The following is a 12,257-nucleotide window of genomic DNA, read 5'->3' as shown; positions in this document are numbered from 1 at the left end:
AAATGCACAATTTTTTCAGATTGGATTTAGCATTTTTTCTACAAAATTTATATGATTTGTACCATTTTATGAATTCTTACTCTGTTTATAACGTATTTGAAACAAAAAAAGTTAAAATTACCCATTAAAAGTATGAAAAAACCAAGTTATAAAAAATTGAATTAAAATAACTTCCTGGGTAGTTAAAATAAAGCACATCATTGGGAGTGCATCTTCTGGAAGTGCTTTTAAAGTTGTGCCTTCGGAAGAACTTCCAATTTTTTTTTGCTAGGATATGGAGACAATTTTTTGTACTTCTATAAAATCTCTAGAATTAAAATTTAAATCGGCTAACACCCTGGGATGAAACACAATGTTAGTTAACATACAAAATATGGGAAATATAAAGCTAGAGCAATTTTAATGCAATTGTACGAAATAATATTTACGATTTATCGAGCGACAAATACGTATTCGAGATAAAGGAAAATTTAAGTAATATTTACAATTTTTGCTACAGTGGCGCTTTTACAAGGATATTGGTTAAATCTCGGCATTATATGTGGTCAGCGGTGCCAACTTTGACGATTTTTCGTCATTTTGACGATTTTTGATGGCAAATTAGACCTGTGACGATTTGACGACGATTTTAACCAACGTAGTTATGAGTTGACGATTTTTGAAAATGTTCAACCCAAGTGTTTCATTTTAAGAATTGTTATGACAATTTGACGATGTTTTATAGTAACTTAGAGAGAAGTTCACCACTGTGGTATCACAATGGACTGAATAGTCTAAGTGAGCCTGATACATCGGGCTGCCACATAACCTAACCTAACCTAACCTAAAGTAACTTAGTTATAAGTTGGCGATTTTTCGTAGGTTGTACTGTAAACAAGCATTTTTTAATCTCAATACTATGGCAATTTGTATCTAGCTTGCTGTCAGTCACATTCGTCTCCAATGTAGAAATAATTTTCAAAACAATCAATATAAATAAAAGTAAAATTCGGAATTCTCTTAAAACTTAAAATTTACAAGATATTCTTGCGTCCAAAAACTACTTAAAGCTAAATAATTCTGACGGCCATTTTCATAAAGCTCCGTTAGTGTTCCGTTAATTAACCAACTTTTAAACCGTAAAGGGTGATACGGTCAAAATTTGGTCAATATAAACTTGACGAATTTCTTTCAATTTTGCATTTAAAAAACCTGAACACCCCTCATTTTGAAGGTGTGTGTGTGTGTAGAATGTTGCTCCTATTTTGATTTTGGAATTCACTCTTCAGTTGTCAAAATGCCGTCCAAGCAAGAAGAGCAGCGTATCAAAATTTTGCTCGCGCATCGCGAAAATCCCAGCTACTCGCACGCAAAGCTGGCAAAATCGCTAAAAGTTGCCAATTCAACCGTTACAAATGTAATTAAAGTGTTTGGGGAACGTTTGCCGACAGCCAGGAAGTCTGGATCGGGGAGAAATCGAAAACCGGAAGCCGCTGAGACGACAAAGAGAGTTGCCGGTAGTTTCAAGCGAAACCCTAACCTCTCTCTCCGAGATGCCGCAAATAAGCTGGGTGTATCGTCTACAACCGTGCATCGAGCCAAAAACCGAGCCGGACTATCGACTTACAAGAAGGTAGTGACTCCAAATCGCGATGATAAACAAAATACGACGGCCAAAGCGCGATCCCGGAGGCTGTACACGACGATGCTGACGAAGTTTGACTGCGTGGTAATGGACGACGAAACCTACGTCAAAGCCGACTACAAGCAGCTTCCGGGACAGGAGTTTTATACGGCAAAAGGAAGGGGAAAGGTAGCAGATATTTTCAAGCACATAAAACTGTCAAAGTTCGCAAAGAAATATCTGGTTTGGCAAGCCATCTGTACCTGTGGCTTGAAAAGCAGCATTTTCATAGCTTCCGGGACTGTCAACCAAGAAATTTACGTGAAAGAGTGTTCGAATAAACGTCTGCTGCCTTTCCTGAAGAAACACGGTTGTTCCGTACTGTTTTCGCCGGATTTGGCATCGTGTCATTACGGTAAAAAGGCCATGGAGTGGTACGCCGCCAACAACGTGCAGGTGGTTCCCAAGGACAAGAACCCTCCCAACACGCCAGAGCTCCGCCCAATTGAGAAATACTGGGCTATTGTCAAGCGGAACCTAAAGAAGACCAAAAAACTGCTAAGGACGCAGCAGTTCAAGGCAAACTGGCTTTCTGCAGCGAATAAGGTGGACAAGGTGGCTGTACAAAATTCTGATGGCAGGTGTCAAGCGTGAGGCCCGGCAATTCGGATTTGGAAAAGCGAAAGCCTAACTGAATATTTTTCCTGAATTTTATACTAATTGAATTTGAAAAAGAAATTTAATTTGATTTTTTTAAATAAACGATTTCACCGATTTACACGCGTTTTCCCTTGACCAAATTTTGACCGTATCACCCTTTATTATAGACGAAGCTGCCATCTTGCCTTTTTATATATATAGGCCAGTTAGGAACTTAACTGACGAAAATTTTTCAGTTAGAGTTAACCGGAGAGAAGATATTTGCAGTTTACTCTCTTTTAACTGGCAGTTAAAGCCTAAAGGAGCTACATGAAAATGGCCTTGAATGTAATAAACTCAATTTAGTTAAATTAACTTTATTCATAACCGATAAGCCAAGTTATGCTAAATAAATTGTAATAATAATAAAAATTATACATAATCAACTAAAAATGATTTAAATTCGTTTGAAAAATATAATAAAAGTGAATTAATTTATTTTATTTTGAATTTATTTTGAATAAAACGTTTATTTTCCTCCCAAATCGTTGTTTTCGACTATTTCATGGGTGACGATTTTTCGACGAATTTTATGTGACGAGTTGACGATTTTGACGAAAAATATTTTAAAAATTTACGATTTTAAGCCCAAAACAATTGCCACCACATAATGTGGTCAATTGTGTGTTGTGATATATTATTTAGCCTAGTTTATTTAAAACTCGACCGTTTTGTGGAAAGTGTGGTATTACACCCATAGAAAAAATCATGAACGGCGTGGTCATTTTGAAACGATCCGTTCATGAAAGTGAATCAACGCCAAAGAAAAACGAATGCCGTTCATGCAATCGTGAACGCCCGTGGACGAAATCGTGAACATTCCGTTTTGATTTTTTGTGAACGTTTCCGTTTCATTTTGACAACGTCCGTTCACGATTGTGAAACGCAATTTTTTCTATTAGTGTACAGTGTGAAATATGACTACGAAATCTGAACCAATGAGATCAAAAAGCATATTAAATATACTCTCTGTGGAAACTATCGAGTCAACTGAAGGAAACTCCCATTGAAAATGGGTCTAAAATATGAAACATATCCAATTAATTGTATATTGTATTCCTACAGAAAATTTTGTCAAAATATTATTTCTATAGAAAATTTTTTCAAAATGTTATTGCTATATTGTTGGTTTGTTCTTCAATCATATTTGTTGTTTTGATCTCAGCTTAAAACCATTACGTTGACTAAACTACAAGAGTAGCTTAACCAACAGAGGAAAATAATGTTTGTAAAAATTATTTGGGCAAAGCCCTATAGACTAGAGGTGTGCACGTGAGTAATAGTTTACTCACGCTCACGCACACTACGACTGAAAAATCATACTCACTCACACTCACGCACGAAATTGTTTGGTAGGACTCACGCTCACGCACACTCACGAAAAGAAAATTTGTACTCACGCACACTCACGCACGAAAACGTCGTGACTCAAGAAAAAACCGTGACTCACGAATAATTTTATGATTAATTTACCTTACTGAAGTGTCTGAAAACATGAGCATTATTAAAATCGAGAGTGTTATTAAAATCTTAACATTTCAGGTGTCACTAAAATTGTAATTGAATTTAACTCTTAAGTGTTTTATGTTGGTCAGCAGGTATATTTTCGGGAATGTAACTCGTTACTCACGCACACTCACGAAGATATTATTTTCGTGACTCACGCTCACGCACGAAATTTTGGTTTGTTAATCACGTTCATGCACACTCACGCTGTTGTCGTGAGCGTGACTCACGCACGAATCACGAAAATTTTCGTGAGTCACGACAATTTCGTGTCACGTGCACACCTCTACTATAGACTACTTGCAGCAAAACTATCAACCAATTATCAGAATAAATTCGGGAAATTCACTAAAACCAAAGTGAACTACACTTGAACCTTTCGAACAAAGGTTTCTAATAGTCGGCTTATGCCTAAATAAATCTTTTCATTTCTATAGAAAATTGTGTCGAAATTTTATTTCTATAGAAAATTTTGTCAAAATTTTATTTCTATGGAAAAATTTGTCAAAATTTTTTTCTATGGAAAATTTTGTCAAGATTTTATTTCCTTAGAAAATTTTCTCAAAACTTTATTTCCTTAGAAAATTTTGTCAAAATTTTATTTCTATAGAAAATTTTTCCAAAACTTTATTTCTATAGAAAATTTTTGTCGAAATTTTATTTCTATCGAAAATTTTGTCAAAATTTTATTTCTATAGAGAATTTTGTCAAAATTTTATTTCTATAGAAAATTTTGTCAACATTTTATTTCTATAGAAAATTTTGTCAAAATTTTATTTCTATAGAAAATTTTGTCAAAATTATATTTATACAGAAAATTTTGTCAACATTTTATTTCTATAGAAAATTTTGTCAAATAAAATTTCTATAAAAATTTTTGTCAAATAAAATTTCTATAGAAATTTTTGTCAAAATTTTATTTCTATAGAAATTTTTGTCAAAATTTTATTTCTATAGAAAATTTTATGTCTATGGAAATCAAAAACTTTATTTCTATAGAAAATTTTGTCAAAATTTTATTTCTATAGAAACTTTTGTCGAAATTTTGTCAAAATTTTATTTCTATAGAAAATCTATAGAAAATTTTGTCAAAATTTTATTTCTATAGAAAATTTTGTCAAAATTTTATTTCTATAGAAACTTTTGTCAAAATTTTATTTCTATAGAAAATTTTGTCAAAATTTTATTTCTATAGAAAATTTTATTTCTATGGAAAAATTTGTCAAAAAATTTATTTCTATAGAAAATTTTGTCAAAATTTTATATCTATAGAAAATATATATGGACTGACTTTCACTTTGGAAGACAATGATGAAAAGTTTATAGGTACCTTGCCCAGAGTAACTGTAACCACTTGACATGCCGTTCGGACTGGACTATAAAAAGTCTAGGAGTTTCTGTACAATAACCAAATGGAAATTATTCGAAGAGTCGCTACACTGAAAAACAGCATACTCGGTTCCAAAGATTTTGTCTTTACTTTAAAAAATTTGGTATTGATTCCGAGCCAAAGAAGCGGAGAATACAAGTAAGGATACTTTTAAGACATTTAGGAGAATACAAGTAAGGATACTTTTAAATTTAGGTTTTGTGTACTTGCAAATTTTAATTTTTCGCTTTCTCAGCTTTTTTTCTTCATATGCTATCAAAGTCCTTTAAAAACGAGTTAACGGCAACTTTGTTTTCCAAATTAGGACTCGACTTCCAGTAGAAATTATGCTATGTTTGAAGTAAAAAACTTCTTTAAAATAAATTTTTGAAAAACATATCCTATATTTGAACGATTTTTTGCTTTGTAGTCAAGATGCAAAAAGACAACAAATTTGAAGACAATTTCATTAAATTTAAAGAATTTTTCTGAATTATTAAAGTCAAGTTGACCTTAGCCTATACATTTTTTCTTTCATGTTAAGATACCCATTTTTAAGTCAAATCACTTAATTATAAGGACAATACGACTTCATTGAAAAGTTTATCGACTTTTGGACAAGGAAAATAACTTTATTTTAGAGAAATGCGTCATCTATGCTAAGCAAAATTTGTATTCGTATTTTAAAGACTTGAAATCTTTGACCTCACGACAATATTTTTTTCAGTGTAACTACCACCTTCATAGCTAAACGCAAAGAAGGAATATGATAACGCCAAAACGCATTGGAAAAGCATAATGTTACTTTTTCACGGAGAACATGTTATATGTTTGTTGCTACAATGTTTTTTTCGGAAATTATTTTTTTAGATTGCGTAACTACGTTTGCCGAGAAAAATGTTCTCTGTTTTCGGTGAAAAGATAATATTATGCTCTTAAAATATGTTCGGGGTGATCATGTTGCTTCTCTGGGTGTAATTTGTATGCTCTCCAATCCACCTTGGAATCCTCTTAATTTAGGATGCTAATTAAAGGCATAGCCTTCCTAATAAATCTTCATGTTCAAAACTATTCACTACGATTATAGACTATAAATAAAATTGATTTCCCACTATATTTTATCCACAGGGTGTATGGACACAACAATCTAAGCAATCTCCAAAAATGCTAATTTCATAAAATTCTAAGAGAAATCACAAACTTGCAACCAGAAAGGAAATACAATTAGGGCAGCCTAAGGCCTTGAATAAAATCCAAAAATCACTCTGTCAAAAACCAAGACGGATGATATGATCAGCCTGTCCATCAGCACAAAAGATCGTCAGCGATTGGTGGTTACGACCATTTCGCAATATTGTTTTAAAGTTTTCACCTTCAATCTGAAAAAATCATCATGATCATCATCATCGATATGGGATGGTTATGATGGCGATAGCCTCATATCCTGCTGACTGCCGTTCACTTAAAACTCAACTCGTAATTGTTGATAAATGACGTGGATGAACTGTGAGACTAGCTGGTTGGGAAACTGGACCCTGTTCCTTGATATTAACCACATGGTGCACATACACATTACCGTTTCCAGTTAGGCAACAGCAGGAAGAAGATTTAGTAGGGTGTCTCCATCAAAATATTAATGGTAATTAATGCAAAACGCCAAATTGCGATAGCCGAATGCGTGGCAAGAAGACGTGAAGGAATCGATGATACTTTATGCGTTCGAATGCATTTTAATTTAGTCCAGCATAATGATGATGACAGTACCCGGTACCATGGTCAGTACAACAACAAAGGTTTTTGTTTTTTCTTCACATACGATTTTTTTTTTTTTTTTTGTTGTCGACGAGTTGTGGAAAGTGTCTTTAACAACAAATTACTTGCAGAAAAAGTAAAGAGCAAAAAAACGCCGAACGCAGACCAGAGCCCATTCATTGTCTGCACATTAGGAGGATAGTATGTAAACGATGGTTTATCCCCTTCCAGTAATGCAGTGCTGCCGCTAGTGAAAAATTGAGTGAAGTAGATTTTGGAAAAAAGTGGAGTAGATTGAATAAAATTGAAGTAGTCCGTCTGTTGAAATTACGCTAACATCCGAACGAAAGAAGCTATCGACTTGAAACTTGGCACAAGTAGTTCTTATTGATGTAGGTCGGATGGTATTACAAATGGGCCATATCGGTCCACTTTTACGTATAGCCCCCATATAAACGGACCCACAAATGTGGCTTGCAAATTTCATCCGATCCAGCTGAAATTTGGTACATGGTTTCAGCATACGATCTCTAACAACCATGCAAAAATTGGTCCACATCGGTCCATAATTACATATAGCCCCCATATAAACTGATCCCCCGATTTGGCTTGCGGAGCCTCTAAGAGAACCAAATTTCATCCGATCCGGCTGAAATTTGGTACATGGTGTAAGTATATGGTCTCTAACAACTATGCAAAAATTGGTCCACATCGGTTAATAATTCAATGACTAAAACCGCTATGTTCATTCAATTAGGTAATATGGGGAAAAATTTAAAAATTTGAAGCAGAACAAAAAGTGAAGCAGATTTTTGGAAGAAGGAGTGACGAAGTAAATTTTGTGAAAATGAAGCAAAATACTTCGATTGAAGTAGTAGCGGTAGCACTGCAGTAATGTCGATGACATTCCAAATAGAAATCAAAATTTTGACAAAATTTTCTATAGAAATAAAATTTTTTATAGAAATAAAATGTTATATAGAAATAAAATGTTGACAAAATTCTCTAAAACAATAAAAGTTTGACAAAAGTTACTATAGAAATAAAATGTTGACAACATATTCTACAGAAAAACAAAATTGTGACAAAATTTTCTGTAGAAATAAACTTTTGATAAAATTTTCTATAGAAAAAAAAATTGACAAAAATTTTCTATAGAAAAAATTTGACAAAAAAAATTCTATAGAAATAAAATGTTGACAAAAATTTCTATAGAAATAAAATGTTGACAAACATTTCTATAGAAATAAAATTTTGACAAAATTTTCTATAGAAAAAAAGTTGACAACATTTTCCATAGAAAAAAAATTGACAAACATTTTCTATAGAAATAAAATTTTTTATAGAAATAAAATTTTCTATACAAAAATAAAATTGTGACAAAATTTTCTATATCAAATGAAATTTTTACTAAAATTTCTATAGAAATAAAATTTTGACAAAAATTTCTATAGATATAAAGTTTTTACAAAATTTTCTATAGAAATAAAATGTTGACAAAATTTTCTATAGAAATAAAATTTTGACAAAATTTTCTATAGAAATAAAATTTTGACAAAAATTTCTACATAAAAAAAAATTTACAAAAATTTTCTATAGAAATAAAATGTTGACAAAATTTTCTATAAAACAAAATGTTGGCAAAATTTTCTACAGAAATAAAATTTTGACAAAATTTTCTATAGAAATAAAATTTTGACAAAATTTTCTATAGAAATAAAATTTTGACTAAATTTTCTATAGAAAACAAAAATTTGACAAAAATTTTCTATAGAAAACAAAAATTTGACAAAAATTTTCTATAGAAATAAAATATTGACAAAATTTTCTATAGAAATAAAATTTTGACAAAATTTTCTACAGAAGTAACATTTTGACAAGATTTTCTATAGACATAACATTTTGACACAATTTTCTATAGAAATAAAATTTTCTATAGAAATAAAATTTTGACACAATTTTCTATAGAAATAAAATTTTGACAAAATTTTCTATAGAAATAAAATGTTGACAAAATTTTCTATAGAAATAAAATGTTGGGAAAATTTTCTACAGAAATAAAATGTTGACAAAATTTTCTATAGAAATAAAATGTTGACAAAATTTTCTATAGAAATAAAATTTTGACTAAATTTTCTATAGAAAACAAAAATTTGACAAAAATTTTCTATAGAAATAAAATATTGACAAAATTTTCTATACAAATAAAATTTTGACAAAATTTTCTACAGAAGTAACATTTTGACAAAATTTTCTATAGGAATAACATTTTGACACAATTTTCTATAGAAATAAAATTTTGACAAACTTTTCTATAGAAATAAAATTTTGACAAAATTTTCTATAGAAATAAAATTTTGACAAAAATTTCTATAGAAATAAAATTTTGACTAAAATTTTCTATAGAAATAAAATATTGACAAAATTTTCTATAGAAAAAAAATTGAAAAAATTGATAGAAAACAAAAATTTGACAAAAATTTTCTATAGAAATCTTGACAAAATTTTCTATAGAAATAACATTTTGTCAAAATTTTCTATAGAAATAAAATTTTAACAAAATTTTCTATAGAAATAAAATTTTGACAAAATTTTCTATAGAAATAAAATTTTGACTAAATTTTCTATAGAACACAAAAATTTGACAAAAATTTTCTATAGAAATAAAATATTGATAAAATTTTCTATAGAAATAAAATTTTGACAAAATTTTCTACAGAAGTAACATTTTGACAAAATTTTCTATAGAAATAACATTTTGACAAAATTTTCTATAGAAATAAAATATTGACAAAATTTTCTATAGAAATAAAATTTTGACAAAATTTTCTACAGAAGTAACATTTTGACAAAATTTTGACAAAATTTTCTATAGAAATAAAATGTTGACAAAATTTTCTATAGAAATAAAATGTTGACAAAATTTTCTATAGAAATAAAATTTTAACAAAATTTTCTATAGAAATAAAATGTTGACAAAATTTTCTATAGAAATAAAATGTTGACAAATTTTTCTACAGAAATAACATTTTGACAAAATTTTCTATAGAAATAAAATGTTGACAAAATTTTCTATATAAATAAAATTTTAACAAAATTTTCTATAGAAATAAAATTTTGACTAAAATTTTCTATAGAAATAAAATATTGACAAAATTTTCTATAGAAAAAAAAATTGAAAAAATTGATAGAAAACAAAAATTTGACAAAAATTTTCTATAGAAATTTTGACAAAATTTTCTATAGAAATAACATTTTGTCAAAATTTTCTATAGAAATAAAATTTTAACAAAATTTTCTATAGAAATAAAATGTTGACAAAATTTTCTATAGAAATAAAATTTTGACTATATTTTCTATAGAAAACAAAAATTTGACAAAAATTTTTAATAGAAATAAAATATTGATAAAATTTTCTATAGAAATAAAATTTTGACAAAATTTCTACAGAAGTAACATTTTGACAAAATTTTCTATAGAAATAACATTTTGACAAAATTTTCTATAGAAATAAAATATTGACAAAATTTTCTATAGAAATAAAATTTTGACAAAATTTTCTACAGAAGTAACATTTTGACAAGATTTTCTATAGACATAACATTTTGACACAATTTTCTATAGAAATAAAATTTTCTATAGAAATAAAATTTTGACACACTTTTCTATAGAAATAAAATTTTGACAAAATTTTCTATAGAAATAAAATGTTGACAAAATTTTCTATAGAAATAAAATGTTGGGAAAATTTTCTACAGAAACAAAATGTTGGGAAAATTTTCTACAGAAATAAAATGTTGACAAAATTTTCTATAGAAATAAAATTTTGACAAAATTTTCTATAGAAATAACATTTTGTCAAAATTTTCTATAGAAATAAAATTTTAACAAAATTTTCTATAGAAATAAAATTTTGACAAAATTTTCTATAGAAATAAAATTTTGACTAAATTTTCTATAGAAAACAAAAATTTGACAAAAATTTTCTATAGAAATAAAATATTGACAAAATTTTCTATACAAATAAAATTTTGACAAAATTTTCTACAGAAGTAACATTTTGACAAAATTTTCTATAGAAATAACATTTTGACAAAATTTTCTATAGAAATAAAATATTGACAAAATTTTCTATAGAAATAAAATTTTGACAAAATTTTCTACAGAAGTAACATTTTGACAAAATTTTGACAAAATTTTCTATAGAAATAAAATGTTGACAAAATTTTCTATAGAAATAAAATGTTGACAAAATTTTCTATAGAAATAAAATGTTGACAAAATTTTCTATAGAAATAAAATTTTAACAAAATTTTCTATAGAAATAAAATGTTGACAAAATTTTCTACAGAAATAACATTTTGACAAAATTTTCTATAGAAATAAAATGTTGACAAAATTTTCTTTATAAATAAAATTTTAACAAAATTTTCTATAGAAATAAAATTTTGACAAAATTTTCTATAGAAATACAATTTTGACAAAATTAATAAAAAATATTTGTTGTTTTGATCTCAGCTTTAAAACCATTGCGTTGACTAAACTACAAGAGTGGATTAACCAACAGAGGAAAAGTATATTTGGCAAATTTAATTGGGCAAAGTCCTATAGACTGCATGATGGTTGGATGGACAGCCGTTTCGGAATTACCACATTCCTCATCAGCATCCTCTACTTGAAATACAATTTTGACAAAATTTGCTATAGAAATAAAATTTTGGCAACATTTTCTATAGAAATTGTTCCTACAAACAAATAATAAAATTTAACTACAAATAAATAATTTTTCCAATAAAAATAAGTTAAATTTAGGGTTAGTTTAACTACGGAATTTGTTTTTCTGTGTACCCAGTAATGACACTACAAAGACAGAAAAATAATATTTTCCTTTGAAACGAAATTTTAGACCAACGAAATTTTCTTTTACAGGTAAAGTTGTGCCTTTAAAGGCAAATAAACCTATGTTTATGTTTCCTACTATTTTTCCTAAAGTACAAACAAAAACGTTGTTGCTCCAAAAATTTCGTTAAACTACCCTCGATTATTGTTGAATAAACTACACAGCATTCCTGCATGGCCAAGGCAGCAATAAAGATGGTCATGATGACAACTGAGACACATTCAACATTAATTACATTTGTGTTGCTCCACTGAGGCCTATGGTGGTATGAGCCGCCAATATTTGCTTCAGTTTATTTTAGTACTTCATTGTACTTCCTCACACACCACCATGGGCTTCTACTTGATTCTGGTATCATCCATAAAACTTCTTTTATGGCATATCAAGTTTAGACCACAAATAACACTGTGAAGGCCTATAGTTCGTTT

The sequence above is a fragment of the Haematobia irritans genome, chromosome 4 (genome assembly GCF_050003625.1).
Source record: "Haematobia irritans isolate KBUSLIRL chromosome 4, ASM5000362v1, whole genome shotgun sequence".
Lineage (NCBI taxonomy): Eukaryota > Metazoa > Arthropoda > Insecta > Diptera > Muscidae > Haematobia > Haematobia irritans.
This window is presented reverse-complemented; position numbering follows the sequence as displayed.